This window comes from Euprymna scolopes, chromosome 12 (assembly GCF_053919585.1).
Source record: "Euprymna scolopes isolate OS-2025 chromosome 12, ASM5391958v1, whole genome shotgun sequence".
Taxonomy (NCBI): domain Eukaryota; kingdom Metazoa; phylum Mollusca; class Cephalopoda; order Sepiida; family Sepiolidae; genus Euprymna; species Euprymna scolopes.
The window spans coordinates 132,673,894-132,695,782 of record NC_136493.1 but is presented as its reverse complement, the minus strand read 5'-3'; positions in this window follow the sequence as shown (position 1 = coordinate 132,695,782).

The window sequence follows — 21,889 nt, the reverse complement described above, 5'->3', positions numbered from 1 at the left end:
ACTCTCTCTCTCTCTCTCTCTCTCTCTCTCTCTCTCTCTCTCTCTCTCTCTCTCTCTTCATATATATATATATATTTCTCTTTTTCACTCCCTTTTCTATCTTTCAATGAAGAAAGAGAGAATTAAATATAATTATATTGTTTTAAACAGTTGAAGCTTATATAGGATATAGTAGCTTAGTGTGCACGCAATGGGTTGACTAAATATTCTTCCTACTTATTAAATGTTACATAAATTATATATTCTTTATAAACATGCATTTGTTCGCTATTTTTATACAAGCGTTCCATTTCAGCCTGCGGTTCCTTCCATAACGCGACAATGGAAATGCTGCCTATAATGACGCAATGAAGACACAAGAAACGACCCATGCCAGCCGACGACATATCGATCCGTTGTGTTGATCTGTCCATGTGTCTATCGTTTGATATCGTACCCAACACCCGGAGAGGTAGTTGCGTTCCCAGGACCTTCCTCAACCAAGTAACTCTCGCCGAAAAACAATAGTGCCATAAGTGGATCCAACTAATAACCGTACTTAATTTTTTTTCAGGTGGAGTGGAAGGCATACTACCACCGGGCAACGCCGGTACAGGGGTCTTGCTAGTATATAGTATTCATTTACTAATATCTTTTCTCTGATGAGAAGAACGCATCTTTGAAAATCCGCGGATAAAGAAGGAAATCTTAATATTTCTTATATTGGTATCCTGTCGAATAGCTAATTCATGTAAGGTATAATTTACAGTCTTAAATTGTTTACTTTATATATATATATATATATATATATATATATATATATATATATATATATATATATATATATATATATACACGCGTGTGTGTGCATGTGAAATACTGAATTGCAGTAAGAATACAAGCTGTATAATACTGTTAATATAAATCCAAATAAATATTAGTATCAATATTTATAAGACGGTCCAAGGCAGATACAGAAAGCTCAATATGCGATATAGAGCAATAATATAAGTTAATTAAAAACACTTTTATAATTATCTGTACTAATTTTTAATTATGAATAACTTATCTCAGGAATTTCATTTCTAGTTCCCACTTTAAAAATCGGCCTTATGCCTAATTTGCTCGGGGAGGGACAAATAAATACCATATATATATATGTGTGTGTGTGTGTGTGTGTGTGTGTGTGTGTGTGTGTGTGTGTGTGTGTGTGTGTGTGTGTGTGTGTGTGTGTGTGTGTGTGTGTGTGTGGAGAGAGTGAGGGAGAAAAACACGCGGATTTGTGTGCGTGTCTTCCTAAGAAAAAAATAGTAGAAAAAGATAGAGAAATAGAAAACGTTTCAATGTTTTGTGTGTGCGCATGTACGTTTTATTGTCCGTAATACTTCCCTCCGTTTCTCCCAACTTCCGGTCGTGTTTGTTTCAGTTGCTAATTGAGCTCTTTCTTTCCATTGTTGCAATGTTCAATACCGGAAGCGAATCCGGTAAAAAATGGATGTTAATTTTGCTTTTAATAGCCAGAAACCAGATCAAACGGCTAATTTATATACGTTTTTTCTATTTTTTTTTATATATTTGTAAATAATTTATTTCTTATTCATGGCTGACGATTCTTTGAAAGTGAACTGTAATCTCTCTCATGACTATAATAAAGTCAAGAATATTTTTTTATGATTTTTTCTCTAACATTACAATTAAGCGTGACAATTCCACAAAAAACAGCCATTTCATTTTAGATTGACAAAACTGATAATAAAATAAAATGTCTAAATTATCATTGCGTCTCCATTTAATTACATGTACGAAAAATGCGTAAAACAATCGAATATATATATATATATAAATACATAAAAAAATATATATATTCATAAAATATATATGTACATAAAATATATATATATCTACATAAAATATATATATATACATAATATATATATACATAATATATATAGACATAATATATATACATACAATATATATGCATAAAATATATATATATACATAATATATATATAAAATATATATATACATAAAATATATATATATATACATAAAAAATATATATATATGTATATATATACATATATATATATATGTATATACATATATATACAGTACTGTTTCGTTACATATATATATATATATATATCCACATACAGTACTGTTTCGTTGTATCACAACTGATCAGTGCGGCTACACAAGCAACTATCTCAAGCCAAGATTGTTTGCTTCTTATTTTAGATGTTTCTGTTTTTTTAATGGTGTATTTTTATAGTAGACCCCTATCTCAAAGTGGCACTGTGCCTTGTTTGAGGTGAAATTTTTTTAAAAAATTACAAGCTTCGTCTAAAAAAACGAAATGCTTAATCCAGAGGTTTCACAATCGATGTGGATCGTGTGGATTCTTTCATCTGCATGGCAGTTTTAATCTCGCCTGTGTTACACTTAATGTTAATTTTTACTGGGGGGATTTCACTAAACTAAAGAAAAAAGCTTTAATTTTATTCTATACTAGTGGCTGCACACACAACACCGAATCAAACACAAAATCAAGTACACTCAACATCAAGTACACTCAACATCGTCTTACCATCAATGCTTACCCTGTGAAATCGTAGTATGGGAAATCCCCATGTGCACAAAACAAAATCACTGAAAAAAACAAAAATACCCTAACTAAGGGTAAGGATAATGAGTAAACGTTGGATAAAATGATGATTAAAATTATTACGAACTTGCCAGGATTCGAACGTGGCATCTTCTGATCCATAGTCAGACGCGTTATCCATTGCGCCGTAAGTCCTGTCTGTATGCCGAAGGATGTTACCACGACTGCATACAGACAGTGCTAAATTCCGTTGACTTGGGCAGGTATTTTTTTCGAAAATTGAACGAAACGGATTAAAACCCCTTACTTCGGGCTTTTTGTGTGACGGTGTTGCTCGTTATGAACCATATATAGATAAGGACAATCTAGGGACTCACACCTTTCAGGGGAAAAAAGAATTTTTCCATTCGGTGCATCCGTTCGAAAGTTTTATTGGTATATATAGGCACACACATAAATAAATAAATAAACATTTAAAATTGTATTAATAGTATAGATACTGTTGACGAAATATACATTATTTTAGTATTAAAATCAATTTAGTCATAAATATAGAAAATAAAGGTTCACAGACCGTACTGAGTTTAAAATATGATTAAAATAAATAATTTACAATAGCTTTATTTTTTCTAATTTCTTTATTCATATCTTAACTATTTTCGTCGATAAATCTTATACAAAACAATTAAATAAAATGACTAATTTTAATATATAATTTTTGTTTAATTATTTAGAAACCAGAATATTTTATTAAATGACAAAATCATTTTTTGTCTGAGAATTTTGGTGTAAACACACCCTTATCAAAAAAAGACTGTTGCGTTATGTGGGGTTTTTTTTCGTCAAGTCTTCGTGGAATGAAGAAAAAACGCCTGTTCTTACAACAGACTTTCATTTTTTTTCTCTCCCATTGCACCCTGTTATTCTAGCTGTATCAGCACGCCGAAATTTTCTGGTTAGGATGGCCCTGAAAGCATGGCTTTTAATTCACAGTATATCCATTACGTTTCAGTGTTGAAACGGCCCGTTGGATGAATTAATGAAAAAATGTATATCACGTGTTTACCAGTTCTATTTTCAAACATAATAGAATCCTTTACCAAATTAGCTCGGCTTGTTATAGAATGACGGCTAAGCGACGCCCTATCTGGTCTTTACTTAGATTTCTTGGGGTCTGGATCTGTAATTATCTATGAACAGAAATCTAAACTAATCTCTGTTATTGTGATGATATATTAATTAATTATAGTGATGATATATTAATTACTGATAATAAAAATGTAGGAAACGATAAAAAATGATTTGTTAGACAGTGAGGGCTCTAGAATAATGAACGATATATCTCGCGGAATAATTGCTGGATCCAGGATTAAAATATGACCTCAAAGGACAAACGCAAGTTGCGCATCTGACGTCATTTCCGGAAAAGAGTATTGTTCGCTCTGTGCCTGTTAACTTTTGAAGCGCACGTGTTCGATATTGAGCGGACAACACCGAAAGGTGCACTAGTCAATAATAATAATTATTATTATTATTATTATTATTATTATTATTATTATTCAAGCCTAAAAGTTTTAGCAGGTAGACTATGTTTTAGAATAATAAAAATATTTAAAATAAATATTTATTTACATAAATTTAGGAATATTAAATTAAAAATATTATCATAATTTGAAACCTTATAAATAACGGCATGTAAAAGCATCAGGTGATTATCTTAGTGACGTATACTAATGCCGTCATTTAGAGGAGGAGATGGTCCTTTTGAGATACATGGAAATTAGTTAGAGAAAACAGTTAGTTGGAGTCGCCAGAGAGAGAGCGATACGGTCTATAGATCGTGATGGCTCCGGGCAGAGGGGGTCAAAAATAGCGATAGTCAGAATCAGCGTGCAACTTTCCAAGAAGGGGGCGGGAACACTCTGAAATAAAAGAGTTTGCCGAAAATAAAACCTGCGGCTTTGTCGCCCTTGAGAAGAATTTTCATTGCAGCTTTTCCGTCAAGATAGACCAGATATATTTCTCGATTGGCCAGATGTTGAAACCTTAAATAGATGTTTTTCGTCCTATATGTTGTAAAGTTATTTATTTATATTGTCGTCCCATCATGAACTATATTTAAATGTACACACACACACACACCTCTAGATAGACGGTTACACGTATTTACATACGTATATGCAATCACATCACTAGACGATAATAGAAACTCATAGATATAGACACGATTTACATTCCTCCATGTTATACAAACTCACAATATTACAAAAGAATCAATTATCATACGAGCGGAGGCACACGTCATGAATGGAATTACTTAGCCTCTCTATGTCTTTCTTCCTCTCTCTCTCTCTCTCTCTCTCTCTCTCTCTCTCCCTTTCTCTATCTTTCTCCTAGCTCAGTGAAAAGATTTATCTATTTCTCGTTCCAAGATTTCTGTAATCGTCTTGTAAATGTGTTCTTCATGTTAATATAGCACAGCTGCCAGTGGTTATGTATGCATGAATAAGCGGGAAATGATATAACAAATTTGATATAGATTAATTAAACATAGAGTTTACGCATCAAATTGAGAATAATACCGCGTTGCCGTTCTTAGATATTTTATGCTATCATGCTAAAAGTATTGATTGTAAGATTTAACAGCTAACAAAACAGCCATATATATTTTATCCACGTTATTAAGAAAAAGAGTAAGATAATAATAGGTTTCCATTAAAAGTTCTGAATAGAAAGTCCTACTAATTTCAGGGAATATTGTTATCTGTCGAGTTTGGGCTTTACACGAGATATATATATATATATATATATATATATATATATATATATATATATATATATATATATATATATATATAACTACTTCATTTACTCACATAAAATTAATATACGAAAGTATAGATTTATGCGTAAACTTTAAGTATTTACTTCAAAAGTGCTCAATACGCATAAGCCTGACGAATCCTAGAGTGGATGAAATGCCGAATATTCAGTGTAGCTTAATCGCCATATATATTTTATAAATTACTAACTAGCTCTACCTACGTATTGAGCACTTTTGAAGTAAATACTTAAAGTTTACGCATAAATCTATGCTTTCGTATATTAATTTTATGTGAGTAAATGAAGTAGTTATATATATATATATATATATATATACTAGCAAAGATATCCGCACATTGCATGGGACTTTTCCGCACACTTAGGTACGCGATTTGTGAGCACCTTTCTAGTAAGTGGATGCTGTAAGAGGGAAGTAAATTTCAACTCGATGCTTAAATCTTATCTAACATATTGAATACTAAAAACATACCATAGTCAGATCAGATCAGTTTTTTATCATATCCTTTTGTAGAACTTTTCATTGAAGAGCCTCGTGGTAAACTACATTTCTGCTTCTTTGATTTGGAGCCAGAATGTAGAGTTTTTCTGAACTTCCTGTCCTGATGGAGACGTAGAACATATCGTGACTGAAGCAGTCTGATGCCAGGTCTACGCCAATGGTTTGAAACGTTTGACCTTGACTTTTATTTATGCTCATTGCAAAACACACCTTCACAGGAAACATTTCTAAATAGTACAATTACAACAACGCCTTAACATCCCCCCCTGGCCGCCGTCGACATCCCCCCCTCGCCCCAATACAAACAAAATGTTTTTTTGGGGGGGTCAACGTGTGGGTGCTCATGTTAAGTTAAATTATCATAGAAAAATGATCCCCCACTTTATTGAAACTAACATTTCTTCAAAAAGTCCCAGGGTCCAGAAGTTCATACCATGCAAACGGTAAATTTGCGACGGGTTTGATTATCAGATTTGGTGTCAGAAGAAAAATGGGTTTGTGTCAAAAAACGAAAATAAATGTCTTTTTTTATCATAAAAATAATTATTTGTCCAATCATGAGAAAGGTAAAAGAGGCCTGGGGTCATTTTTTTTTTTTTTTTTTTTGCTCGTTTGGCTCTTTTTTGTGTTTTTTTAGTAAATGCAATGGCGGCCATATTGCTTGCCAAAATGTAGTGATTACGTTGGATACTGAATGTCTTTAAATATGAATAACTACTCGCTTGCGCAAGAAATAAATGCAATATTCGTTCTCAGCGTCCCCCAAAACCTAGAAAAGTCGACAATTCCAAGGTGAATGACGAGGGGTCGGTAAACTAAAAAAAAATACCGATTTATGGTAATAATTATACCAGAGCGATGTATGTGATATCATATACGGTAAAAAAAAGTATATTTTATATTAAATCTATATAATTATAAAACTCAAATGACCTTGTAACGTGTATTGTAACCCAAAATCCGGTTTACGACTTCCGGTTGCGTATGCGTACATAAATATAAACCCATAACAGTGTAAACAAATAAACATAAATCGCTACTTTTGCAGAATTTGACCTGCGCACTAAAATATTAATGCTATTATTTAGAAAGTATTATTTAACATGGGAAGGGTGGATGTTTGGAAACTATTCTGTATTACAACTATACTCTCACAGTTTTCTTACAAATAAATCAACTTTAACCCATTGACAACGTCTTGTTTTACTGTGTACGTTTTCAACGTCCCAATTGTTTATTTTTTTCGCGTTTAAATTATCCAAATAAAAAATTGTTAATACTTTCTGCATTTTTGTTACATCGTTCATTTCCGTATTACGTTTAAGTTATTTTAACGCAATTTTCTTACAAATAAGTCTACATTAACGCGTTTACAACCATAAGAGAATTTTACAACGTATTGTTTTACTGTGTACATTTTCAGCGTCCCAATTGGGTTTTTTTTAGCGTTTAGATTAAAAGATACATCAAAATTTGAAGTTAACTTTAAGTATTATGCTATCTGTTGAGTGCACATTTACCTATAAATATGGAACACAAATCACTTATAGTTCAATGGCTGTAATTTTTTTTAATAAAAATAAACAATTATAAACAGAACGATGAATTATATCGGCGTAAAATTACTAAATACGGTGAAAAAAACTCAACAATAACAAATAAAAAAGGTTGGTACTCATGCAGAGAGTGATCTAGACGTAACTCAGCGCACGCCCGGCTTTCTCCGAAACATAATGTCAACAGCCGGAGTAAGCCAAGCGTCGCTGAGAAAATTAAGCCGTCTGATGAAACATAAAGCTTAACCAATGACAATGTGGCGCGATGGTTTTCAGCGCGACGCGCGTTCGCGCGAGTTGAAAATTCAAAGCAGCAGACGACAATTTGGAAGAGAAAGAAAAGAAAATAAGTTAGTAAAAAAAGCACACCATTTCGTACTTTAACGTCAGGACAAAAAAACAAAAAAGCATGAATTGTACAGCCTTAAGTGAGCAGCTGGAAACACCAACTGGAGTCCTCGGCTTTTGTCAAGAAAAAAAAATTACTGTCACGGACGAAAACTTGTGCATCATGTGGACAAGGAAAGGTAAGCGATGGCTATGTCAGGCTACCACATGCCGAACATTTACATCATCTGGACTGGTACTTTTTTTTGCCAAGTCCAGGCCTGCAATTGCCATTGTGGGCGCGTTTAAACGAGCAACACAGAAAGACCTCCAGCGCGAATGCGGAATACGATTTACGCACACACACTATTAATAAAACAAAGGTCAATATCTGTTTTAATATGAAAAAAGAACAAAATCTATCCCACCCAGTTTTGTTTCAATTTTTCTAGTTTTCGGGTTCCTTCAGAAAAAAAAAATTTTTTTAATAAAAATAACACCCCACAAAACAAAGATAAATTTTTTTTTTTCACTTTTTCTTGAAAAAAAAACTTTACAAAAAAAGTGTTTATTTGACTTATCTTTGAACCTTTTCTCGAACAAAAAATCGGTCAATGCCAAGTTTCTTTCCAATTCCTCAATAAACATTTATATATATATATATATATATATATATATATATATATATATATATATATATATATATATATATATATTTAGGGAATGAATTCGTAAGATTTTTATCAAAGACTTATTTATTCCAGCAAATTCCATTGAATAAACATGGTTGAGAATCGTTTTGCGATCGCGGTTCACATTTTTTTCGGCCAATTCACAACTTGTTTGGTTTCCTTCAAAAGTGATTTGAGGTGCTTTTTGTCGAGTTCAGAAGGTCTTCCGCTACGACTTGCTGTAGACTCGCCTATGGCACCTTCTCCGTATACCTTGCAAATGTTCTGGGCTGCTTTTTGGTCTCTATGAAAAGCGAAGTCTAGAATGTTGTTTTTTTTTACCTCCTGGATATTCCATTTCTAAACCTAAAAAGTAATAAAAATAAAATTAGCCAGTTTTGTACGGCAGGAAAAGCTTTATCAAATGAATATTATACACTTTGTCGAAAAGCAAAAATCCGTTGTGAGAAAAAGAAAATATACAAACGCTACCAACTTTCAAGACGACCATAGTAGTGGAAATTTGGTAAATTTGATTTCTTAAAGGAACGGCTTATCAAAGACTCGTTCACGTTGGACTTGAAGACGACCATATTGTAGTCAGTTGGAAAGCAGGGAAACAGGCGTGCAGTTCTAAAAATGTAGCTTCGTTCATGGGCAACGTCTTTTCTGTAGGAAAGAGGTTGCAGTGAAGAGAAAAGGGCATTCCTCACTAGGCTAAGAAGTCTATTTTGAACTCTGTCAAGGCAAGATAAAGTGTTATAGCACCTCCTGCACAAAATGTAGCAACAATACTCCATCCTTGGGCGTACATGGCTCTTATACAGGTAGAGAATTGCATCAGCAGTGAGATATCTACTGGAGCGGTAGAACGATCCAAACATTTTTCCAGTAGACTTGACAACGGTTTTGATGTATGTGTTTCATTTCAGATCAGGAATAAAAGTTAGGCCCAGAAGCTTATAAAAACATGGAGCCTCCCCAAGACGAGAGCCATTCATTTCAATTGACGAGCATCAGAGCGTTGATGATATAAAGATAAAAGCTTAGTTTTAGATACATTAAAATTAATCAGCCACCTCTTTCCTCTTTGCACCACATGCTCAAGTTTAGAGGAGAGAGAATCAGGGAGGACTTAGTTGTTTACGACCTTTGAAGTGTTGCCATAATTGATAGTGTCGTCAGCATAAATGTCTACGAATGATCTTAGGATGTGATTTGGGAGATCATTGGTATATAATCAGGAAGAGAGTTGGGCCCAGAATGGATAACTGAGGGACTCAAGCATTTATACTATGAGCTTCTGATTTCTGCCCATCTACTACTCTTATGAACTTATCAGAGAGAAATGATTTAATAATTGAAAATACATTTCCAGCTATACTGTAGCTAAAGATCTTGTGGGGTAGATCTTTATGCCATAACCTATCAAAAGCTTTTGATATATCAAGAGCAATTTCCCTAGAAAGGAAGCCTCCGTCGAGAAATTCGCTAATCCTATGAGATATAACTATTGGCACATCTGCTGTAGATCTAGCAGGACAGAAACTATACTGCATGTCATTGGGAGGTTATTTTGGATGAATTTTAAAACATTATATAAACAAACAAAACTGTTTTAAGAACACGTTAAAAATCTAAAATATTTTATTAAGGAAGAAAAATAAGTTTCAATTTTTTTCCTCCAAGAGCTTTAATACCAATTCCTATAGCTTAAGAGAAAACGCGTTAAAAGTTTACTAGAGAGTTCGTTTCATTTCGTGCGTTTTCAGCAACAACAACAACAACAACAACAACAACAGAAGTATGCTTTGAAATAAACAACAGAAGGATTTTACTTGTAAGGGAAAAAAACAGACAATAGAACCCTTTCACTCTCTCAAGATTGACATGTTACGGTCCGAAATATATTAACAATATTTCAACTTTAAAAAAAAAGAAAAAAGGAAATAAATAAATTGAATTCTATTTTTCTTTTTTCTTTTAATAAAATATTTTGCCTTTTTAACGTGTCCTAAACGCAGTTTTATCTGTTTATTCAATGTTTTCAAATTCTTAATGTTTCCAATAGCTATATGTGTGTGTGTGTGTGTGTGTGTGTGTGTGTGTGTGTGTGTGTGTGTGTGTGTGTGTGTGTGTGTGTGTGGAACTATAAGATTGTCCGCCTAAAGAAAACAACACTACAGCTTTATTTTAAAACTTTTATTTTAAAAAATCAATTCAAGAGACTTGATTATGTAGTAGAGCTAAATGTAGCCGCCTTCAGCCTCAATCACCGCCTCCATGTAGGTCCGGAACTAGAAGCATGCCTTTTCCACACGCGCCGGCGTGAGCTCGGCGGATAATGGCGATCTGGCTGGCTTTGCTGTTGTGGAAGGTCATATTGGTGATGTTCTCGACGTATGGACCAAACGAAGTAATCCAGCGGGTTCTGTTCGGAGGAGAGGATCAGTGAGAGAAGGATACAAAGTCATAGTATACCTTCTGAAGCCAAGCCTGGGTATCTTTGTACTTGTGGACCGGTACCGAGCCCTGCTGCCACACCCAGGGTCTGCGAGTGGCCATCTGAGTACACCAGGAGACCACCACACTCTTCAAAACATCCAGATGCACTTTGGTGTTGACTTTCAAGCTGACTTCGAAGATGTGAGGTGTGGCTCTCACTTGAAACCATATCAAAGATCATAACGTCCCTGTTATCTGGATTTGCATTTCGAAGGTGCTGGCAATATTGTCATAACTTGAGTCGCTAGAGAGCATGAGTTGTACAGCAGTGCATCTCTGATCGCTCTCCTTAAACATTTTGTCACTTTCAGACATGATAGAAGGTTCCTCTCGCTTTTTTTAGATTTGTACATGTACACAACTGGTCGGTAGATGGTTTGCAATAAAAAAAGAAAACCGGTTTTCATCAAACGAAAATGAAATCATGTCGTCTTTTCTGTTGCGATATTTTTATTATTTCACCCTATATATATATATATATATATATATATATATATATATATATATATATATATATATATATATATACTAGCAGTTCATCCCGGCTTTGCTCGGGCCCCACGTACTATTCATAACTTTATGTGCATATGTATATATATATATATATATATATATATATATATATATATTAAGAAGTTTGACACATGTCCAGGTAACCTACATCTAAAATTTCAAGTGTTTAGACCCAAAATTGGGGGAGGAGTTTGGTAGAGTCTGCAAAGGTCAAATCTTTTAAACTTTGACCCTTTGACAGAAAAATTATTAGCTAAAAACCGATTAAAAAGCTTTCCCTGTGTTTGAATACAATTTATGTAAAATTTCAAATGTTTTAATGAGTAATTTGGTAGAGACCGCAGAGGTCAGATTGTTTTAACTTTGACCCCAATTGTTCCCCCTTAATATTTATCGTTTTGGGCTCAAATCAAATTAACAAGTTTGTTCTATGTCCATGGATTTAAAATTTCAAGTGATTAGACCCTAAATTGGCGGAGGAGTTTGATAGAGTTTTCAAAGGCCAACTCGTTGAACTTTTACTCTTTAACATCCAAATTCCTGGCCTAAAACCGATTAAAACAGTTTTCACGAATCTCAATGCCCCTTGTGTCAAATCTCGAGTCTGTAGACTGAAAATTGACAGCGTAGTTTGGTAGGGAAATATACGCACACAGACACACAGACAGACAGACAGACAATTTCACTTTTATATATATACTGGCTCGATTTATACGTTTTCTCTTTCACTTTTCTGTGATTTTTTACTTTTCAATTTGAGATGTTTGCTGTCTTTCTTATTTCTTTTTTTTTTTTTTTTCACTTCACCGACCAGGCGTTATTTTATCTTATCGAACATTCGCGAAACATAATCTTTTGTCATTTTTGACATATGGTGTACCTTCGTATACTTACAAATATTTCAAATATTGATTACTTTTAACCGAACATAATGCGATGGACAATAATTAGCCATTATTAATATTATTGATTTTGATAGTACTTGCGATATCATCGTCTAATGGACTTTATTAATATTCATTGCATCTAATATCGCCCCCATCAATAACTGCGGTTTGGGTATTATTAGTTTTAATTTTATCAATCTTATCTAATCTCGAGTAATTATTATTATTATTATTATTATTATTATTATTATTATTATTATTATTATTATTGCTGCTGCTGCTGCTGCTGCTGCTGCTGCTGCTGTGGATCATCTTGGCTTAATACAGACGAAAAGAGGGAAATGAAGGACTGAATGCCATACTGGCAGAGGCGGCTTGAGGAAAGTATTGAACAGTGACGGAAAGACATTGGTAGAATTGAAGAAATAAGAAAGGAAGTTAAACTAGTACAGAAAGCTAAGGACGAGTTATAGATAGCTGGAAAAGGGGGCGATGATAGTTCTAGCAATGTTTAAAGAGAATGTCTTGGTGTAAAAATTAGGAACTTAGTTGTAAAAAGTGTTGCTTTTCGACAGAACAACTTTTTCTGGAACAATCAGTCACTCGTATAAAGAATTAAACGGTAGCAAGCAGGGGGAAGTAACAGTACTCCACGTGCAGATGATGCTAGGAAATTCTGGAGTGGGCTTTAGTCTGTCAAAGAGCGACACAATGAGAATCCTAGCTGGTTGGGAGAGGTCAGAGCAAGTGTTGTATAGGGGGTCGTCTTAAAAGAGTGTCTTAGAGAGAGATTAAGAGTCTTATTACAGTGAGGGATGTTGTAAGACTCAGAGAGAGATAGAGTTCTGGAGAGGGATGTTGTTGTAGAGAGACTTAGAGAGATTGTTCATGTTAGGAGAGATTAGAGAGAAGTTGTAAGGAGAGATTCTTATATATGAAAATGTTCATTCCTTGTCGTGTAGAATGGAAGAAGAAGAAACCTCTTTGAGTGAGGACATAGTGTTCAGACAGTTCAGGCATTATGATGTTGATACGTGTATGTAAATACATATAACACAAATATATAATACAATTGGACTTTACCTTTTTGGTAAGAATCATAAGACACAAGACGAGCTTTACAAAAAACACTTGATGGTTTATTCTTCACGACCGGCCGTTCCATCACCAAGAATTCAAAGTCTCACATTTTTTCTTGAAGTGACGTCTCGCTTCCAGACGTCTGACTGTCTCTGAGTTTTCTCACTGACTGATCTAACTCTAAAGTTTTTCTCTATCCCTCGAACTTTCTATTTTCCGTGACGTCATACACATGTTAAAACATGTGCATTCTTGCACGTGTCCTGGACATACGTGTCCAAAACTTTTCCTATTTCTGCAAAAGGAATTTTAACCTATATTCAATATGTTAAAACATTATCTTATAAGCTGCATTCTTTCAATTTAAAATTTCATAATAAACTTGACAGCTCACATTCTTTTCTTGAATATTTATCTATATTCTAAACAAATGTTTCGTTTTACATTTTTAAATTCTCACACGTAATCTATTTCTAAACAAAGATTACGAGGTTCGAATTTCTCTATTGCCATCTCATTTCCATTTTAAACTAAATTCTCCATTTTTTATACTTACATGAAAAGGGGACAGCCCTTATCATGTAACACAAGGTTTTCAGGAATGCAGCAGATAGAGAACGTTGTGATAACCCTTGACGACTTAAAGTCTGACATTTGAAGGATGACAAACTGGAAAACACCTTGTCCGGATGGAGTAAGGGACTTCTGGTTCCATCCGTTCCAATGCCTTCATTCACCTATAGCTGATACCTTGTAAGAGGTCGTTGAGTCGGGGGATGTCCCTGATTGGTTTGTTATGGAAAGGATGACATTGATTTTGAAGTATCCTGTAAAGGGAACATGCCAGCAATTACAGACCGATTACAAAGTTTATGGATATCTTTTGAGTGATGGCTGTCTCCTTGATGAACAAAAAAAGTGCTGGCGTGACATCAGGAGTAACAAGGATCAACTAATAATTGATAAGGTAGTAATGCAGAATGCAAAGAGGGAGAAGAGGAATTTGAATGTATCATGGATCAATTACAGGAAGGCCTACGACATGGTTCCTCACTTATGAATCCGTGAAACATTATCGATGATGACGGTTTCTGGAAATGTTATAGGGCTTTTGGAGACAAGTATGGTTCAATGGAGAACAGTTCTAACAGCGAACAAAGAGGTGCTTGGAGAGGTTGGCATTGGACGCAGAATATTTCAAGGATATTCGTTATCTCCGCTTCTTTCTGTAACAGTGATGATGCCACTGAGCATCCTCTTGAAGAGAGAGAAGCTGGGGTATAGCTTTGGGTCTATTAGCAGACGCCTCGACCATATACTGTTTATGAATGATTTGAAGATATTTGGTAGAAATAAGAAGGAAATGGAGAAACTGGTAGAGCTCGTTCGGACATATTCGGAAGACATCGGAATGGAATTTGGGATTATTAAGTGTGCGATGTTGGTGATAAAAAGGATGTAAAAGTGCATTTGAATATAATAGTGTTGCCAAATGGAGAAATTATGAAAGAATTAGAAGCAGGGTATAAGTATTTAGGAGTACTGGAGGGTGTAGGAATCTTGAACAAAGAGATGAAAGAGAAAGTCAGGAAGGAGTCTTAGAAGGTCGAAGCTAATTGCGAAGTCAAAATTGTATAGAGGAAATCTGATGAAAGCGGTGAGTGCACGGTCAGTCAGTGTTGTGAAATACAGTGCGAGAATTTTAGAATTGTCTCACAAGGAGTTGCATGCCATGGATATAAAAACAAGAAAAGTTTTAGCAATGTTTGGTATATTGCACATTAGCAGTAGCGTAGGAGACATCATTGAAGGAACATGTCGTTAGAAGTGAGGAGTAGATGATCAAGGTTTTGGGCCAATGAAGTAGAAGTATGTGAGACCAAGGCGGAGTATGTGAAACGTATAGACAGAGAAAGGGCGGAGGAATTGGCTGAGAAGAAAATGCACGGAAAGTTTTTCCAGGATGTAGCAGATATGGCTGTTAAAGATCATGGCAATGGCTAAGAGCTGGGTATCTGCCTAAGATTACTGAACTTTGTTTGTGCAGCACAAGAACAGGCATTAGGAACGTGTTTGTTCAAAAAATTGGTTCTAGGAGAGAATGTTGCTGCTGGGTTTGCGGAAATGTTTCAGAGTCAATTGCGCACCTTGCAGTAGGGTGTATCTGATTGGCTCGGAGAGAGTACCGCAAAAGACGCGTCGCATGGGCTATGGATATACTGGGAGATTTATACGAAGGTTGGGGTGAAGTGTGCTGGAAAGCGGTTCAAGGAGGTGACCGATGAAATGAGAACAAGTCAGAATAGCAATGTAGAGGTTAGGGTAAGACAAAAGTGTCATGACGACCAAACAATTGGAACATAATCGTCCGGATTTGGTCGTCATTGACAAAGTCTCAAAAAAGTGGCAAATTGTAGTACTTCTTAGTACCCTGGAATAGAAACGTGAGAGAGAAGGAGAATGAAAAGAGCACCAATTATGCTCCATTGATCTTTGAAATAAGGCGTCTACACGGGGTTAAAACACAAATAATCTTAGTCGTGGTCTGGATGGACATTTGAAAAAACTACGAATCCTCGATATTTTGGGGTGGCTATCAGACCTCTGCTATTCTAGGTACCACCGATATCCTAAAAAAAGGCTTGATCTTTGAAGCTCCTGGTTTGGAACCAGGATTGAGGGAAGTCCTCTGAAAATGATCCCCATTCCTTTTCAGAGAGACGTTGGTAAACGAAATCAGAAATATTATTATTATTATTGGCTGACATGGAGCTTTCACAGAAGTCATCAATGATCTTTCCTTGAAAACAGCCTGATGTGTTACCTTGAAGCTGAGTGACAACACGTTCTTCAAGGTTTCCAGTTCTCTCCACCTCTTTCGATAGTATTTGCAAATATATTTGCATTGTCGCAACAGCTGCTTGCCCTTGATTTCTCGTTGACAGCGGCTATTGGTCTTTACTGGAATTTCAGTGGCAATAAGCCTTCCCCAAGGTCCCAGTTCTCTTCGCAGTTAATTAATTTTTGCAAAAGGAAGTAGAAACACAAAAAACATCAATGTTAGGTGCATTTCGATTCAGGAAGTCAATATCTTAAGACAGCCTGAACTGGTAACAGCAGCGTTTCCACTTTAGCAGTCGTGTCTTCTTCCAATTTTTTACGTTAACGCTATTTGTCTATTCTCTCTGTGTATTTGCTCCTTTTCTCCTTTTCTTTGATATTCACCCTGTAGTCAGCTGAAATAGCAAAGTCTACGATTTGACAGGGGTCTTCTTTCTTGTTAATTATTACGACATCTGGTCTTCTTGCTTGGATGGGTTTATCAGTTTGTATGTCCATGTCCCATAGGACTTTGTGATTCTCGTTTTCAACTACTGTTGCCGGCTTTATTATTATTATTATTATTATTATTTACTCAATAGGAGTAGTCATACAGACCATCATCAATGATTTCTCTTTGAGAACAACTTCTGATATTCTCTGGAGTCTGAGTGACAACAAGTCTCCCAAAATTTCCCGTACTCTCCATCTCTTTTTATAATCTTTGCAGATGAATTTGCCTTATGTCAACAGCTGCTTACCATTAATTTTTCGTTGGCAGCGACCATTGATCTTAACTGGAGTTTAGATGGCAATAAGCCTCCCCAATGCCCCAGTTCTCTTTCCACCCCATGGAGGTCTAAATATTATTATTATTATTATTATTATTATTATTATTATTATTATTATTATTATTTGTACTCACTATGAGTTTATATACAGGTCAGAAATTAATCGCTGACGTCAACTATTCTCCTCAGATTTCCAATACTCTTAACATCTTTCGATAACCTTTGCAAATGAGTTTTTATCACAACAGCCACTTACCATTGACCATTATTATTATTATTATTATTATTATTATTATTATTATTGACTAGGAGTTCTCACATCAGCCATTATCAAAAATTTATCCTCGAGAACAACCTGTGGTGTTCCCTGAAATTTGAGTAACAACAAGTTTCCCCAGATGTCCAGTACTCTTCACCTCTTTCCGTAACTCTTTCAAATCAATTTACGTTACCTCAATAGCCCTTTACCATTGATTTCTCGTTTGGTAACGACTTTTGGACTTCACTGGAAATTGGGTAGCATGTAACAAGTCTATTTCGAACTCAGCCAGTGGAGGTCTGGTTATTGCTTTCTCTCCTATGTCTTTCCATCTTCTTTTGGCCTTCAGGACTATTTGATGTCTTGTCAGTTGATGCCAATTCAGGTTGCCCATTCTTTAGCCTGTATTAGTAAATTTTTATCTGACTTTCCTTCGTATGTTGTTAAGAGGCATCATGCCTTGTAGTAGTAGTAGTAGTAGTAGTAGTAGTAGTAGTAGTAGTAGTAGTAGTAGTAGTAGTAGTTAGGTGTTTTCACATGAGTCATTATCAGAGATTAAGCACTGGTAACATCAGGTATTGTTTCCTGAATTCTGGGTAACAAATTTTTCCAGATTTCCAATACTTTCCCCTCTTTTGCAAATCATTTTGCGTCATAGCAACATTTGATTATCATTGCTTTATTACTGAAAACGATCGTTTGTCTTATACGAAATTGGATTGACAATAAATCTCCCTAGTGTTCCATGACTCTCCGGATCTATTCAATGGAACTCTAATAATTATATCAATTAGTGAATCTATTATGCCCTTAACTCATCAGAAGAAATAGCAACAATCAATCCACCAAAAGGAATTAAAATGTGATACAACATGGTGAGAATCCGAAAGTTTGGAAGAAAAACTGCAGTTACCTTTATATTTTACCATTAAGTCATCTTGGATTTTAATCAAACAAAGTCATTGAATCCTACTTATCGTCCTAACCATTTAATTAATTTATGACTCTCCTAACAAAACATTCTATTTAATAATTACTAAATTTATTAATTCTCAGTTATGTATACCTACTTACGAGAATAATATCACCAAAATATACATTATAAACTACAAATCAGTATACATGCCCTTATATACGAAACTAAAACTAATTTACAAAAAAAGGAAAACCAACTATACGCACTAACAATCTCAATCTATGAATCTACTACCTAAATTTTCTACTTAATAATTAGTACATTTATTATTTCTAAGTTATGTATACATACTTATGGTAATCATATCAACAAAATTATAAACCACCATATATGTATATATGTACGAAACCTAAACTGAGCTCCAAAAAAGGAAAGCCAACTATTTGTACTATCAAATTAATTTATGGTATCTTCATAACAAAATGTTCTTTTTAATAATAAGTCAATTCCATAATTCTAATTATGTATACATAATTTTGAAAATAATGTCAACCATATTATAAACTATCCTAGCTGCTTGTATATACGAAACTAATTTAAGCCGCAAAAAGACTGATGTTTTCATAATAGCCAAATTACGTGACCAAACAATCCATCCGAAATGAAAACTAAACATAATTCAGACCAATATATATATATATATATATATATATATATATATATATATATATATATATTATATATATATATATATGTCTGTCAGTCAGTCTGTCTGTCTTTATATTTTCAAACTCCATCTCCTCCGAAATTAAAAGTCGGTCGCAGCGCGGCGCTAGAAGCATCAAATGATTGGATGTTTTACGGGCCGTCTTTTATGGGTCTTTAGCCGGTTAAAATAGGTCAAATTAGGTCAAATTTGAAAAAATCGTTAAACATTTTGTAGATTCAGCTTAGCTTATTTTTAATTTTTAACCACCTAGTATACGTGTTAAGTTGATATAGTGGTCATGTTACCAGCTTTGAATGCTACAGTTTTAGTTTCGATTCTAGCTGATAGCACCTAAATACGTTTTTTTTTCTACTTTTGAAATCAGGTTTCTATAATAATATGTACGAAATCTGGACGAATTAAAACATCATATTTAAGCGTATTTTACGCGCGGGCAAAGTTGTCCCCCCTCTAGTGTGTGTATATATATATATATATATATATGTGTGTGTGTGTGTGTGTGTGTGTGTGTGTGTTTGTGTGTGTGTGTGTAAATTTGGTTCGTTAAAAGTGAATAAAACCATATTTCTACGTTACCAATTTATTTGAAATTTTCAGACAACCAATCTTTAGAGTCGAGGGATGTTTTTATGTTATTAAAATGAATTTACCTCGCGAATTATTAAAATATTAAATAAAATAAATATATTTTTGTAACCGTTAGTGCGAATCTGTTCTGTTGATAAAACTGAACTTCCGGTTCGATTCATTTCACAGCCACGAATTGACGAAAGATTTCATTTTCTGTTTACTCGATAAGTAAAAAAAAACAAAAAACCATAATTCATTTGTTTATCTTCCAAATTTTTTAATTTACACATTTTTTTCTTTATTATATAAGGCCAAAAAAAAGTTTGTCGCTTGCTTTTGGAGTTTGTTGTTTTTTGTTTTTTTTTTTTTTTTTTCGATATAAGATTGGTTGGTAAAGTACAGTTTGTTTGTTTTTTTTGTTCGCGCTATTTTTGATATCGTATTTCCAGGTTTAATTACAGTTTTATTATATGTTTTTTATTCAATTGTAAGGTTAAAATACACCTTCCCCTCCCCATGTTAAGAATGGCTTTTTAAATATTAACGTTATTATTACAACACGGATCACTCTCTGCATGAGTACTGTACTTTCACCTAACAATTTAATAAACAAAACATAGTACTTATGCAGAGAAAGTAACATAATAATATAATAATAGAATAATAACGTTATTTAGAAAGCCATTCTTAACATGGGGAGGACGTTTTGTTACTATTCTATACTTTCACCTTACAATTTAATAAACAAAAGATGGTACTTATTGAAGAGAAGGTACTGTGCTGAAATAACGCTATTAAGAAAGCCATTCTTAACATGGGAAAGGGGGGGTGTTCTGTAACTATTTTATATTTTCACCTAACAATTTAATAAACAAAAGATAGTACTTATGCAGAGAAGGTACCGTGCTGAAATAATACCGTTATTTAGAAAGCTATTCTTAACATGGGGAGGGAGTTTTGCATCTATTCTAAAATATGAATGCTTTTTCTTTATTAAAGAAATTGGGTACTCGTTCACTTATTGATCCGTGCTGAAATAATAACGTTATTATTTAAAAAGCCATTCTTAACATGGGGAGAAGAGGGTGTTTCACCTAACAATTTGATAAACAAAAATTAAACTTAAGCGGACAAGGAACAGTACAGAAGCATTAACATTATTTAGAATACAATTGAATAAAAAAAAACTTTAATTAAACTTGGAAATACGATTTAAAAAATAGTACGGATCGGTAAATGCATTAGCACCATCAATTTGTCTAATTCTTAATTTCGTATGTTATTGGAAAAAAAATAAAAAAGGTAAATATTAGGAATTACTCCACCCTCGAAAATTCCTTTAAAATTACCACTCCTATAGGTTTTCGGGGTCGCTGAAAACGAAAATAACCTTTATAATTAAGGCAAACGAGTAGTTTCCAAGATATGAAGAAATTTTAGTTTAAACAAGTGAAGGATCACTTTTCCAAAATAATTTAACATAAAATGATCACCCACTTTGTGGCCACGATTTTGGGGTGGGGGCTTTCTTTCTACCCTTGGAAAATCCTTTAAAATTACCTGCTTAAATTGGTTGGAGGGGCGGGGGGTACGCCACCAACCCCCCCCCCTCACACACACACACACACACACACACATAAAATGCCCCTCCCTCAGGTGACCAGAAAGTGGGTGCTCATTCTAAGTTAAATTTAAATTGAAAAGTGATCACCCACTTTTCGAAAAAGTAATTTCTTCATATCATGAAAACTTTCTTTTTGCGACGGAAACGGTTTGCAGATTCGTTTTTAGTACACTGAAATCTACAATAAAATATTTCGTTATATACGAACATGAGACGGGCCTTAAAGTAAAATAATACCGGATTTTGGGGGCAGATTTGCCATTTAGTTGTATAATATTCTTAAACCAGGTAATCACTAAAAGGGACTCTTAAAAGTCGTTACCTGTATCGATCAAAATTTAAAACCACTGATTATATGTCAGCCTACATCACAGTAACATATATTGAGTGAGTTCCTAACAGCATTTTTATAGTTTTTTAGTTTAAACTCATTTTCCCAAAATTTCCCCAAACTTAACGTGTTCGATACAGTCTGCCGCCATTTGTATTTTTCAAATATACCGATAAACACTGCATGTTTTTGAACTGATTAAACATTATACATTACATAAAAACACTACAATCTTATCCAGTTAGGTAGAACATTTACTTTTCTTGCCTTTGATAACATTTATTTGTTATATATTCATTTTTTGACAACTTCTTTGTAGCTTTTCATTTAATGTAACGTTTAGTCAGTTCGAAAAACAGTGTTTATCCGTGTATTTGAA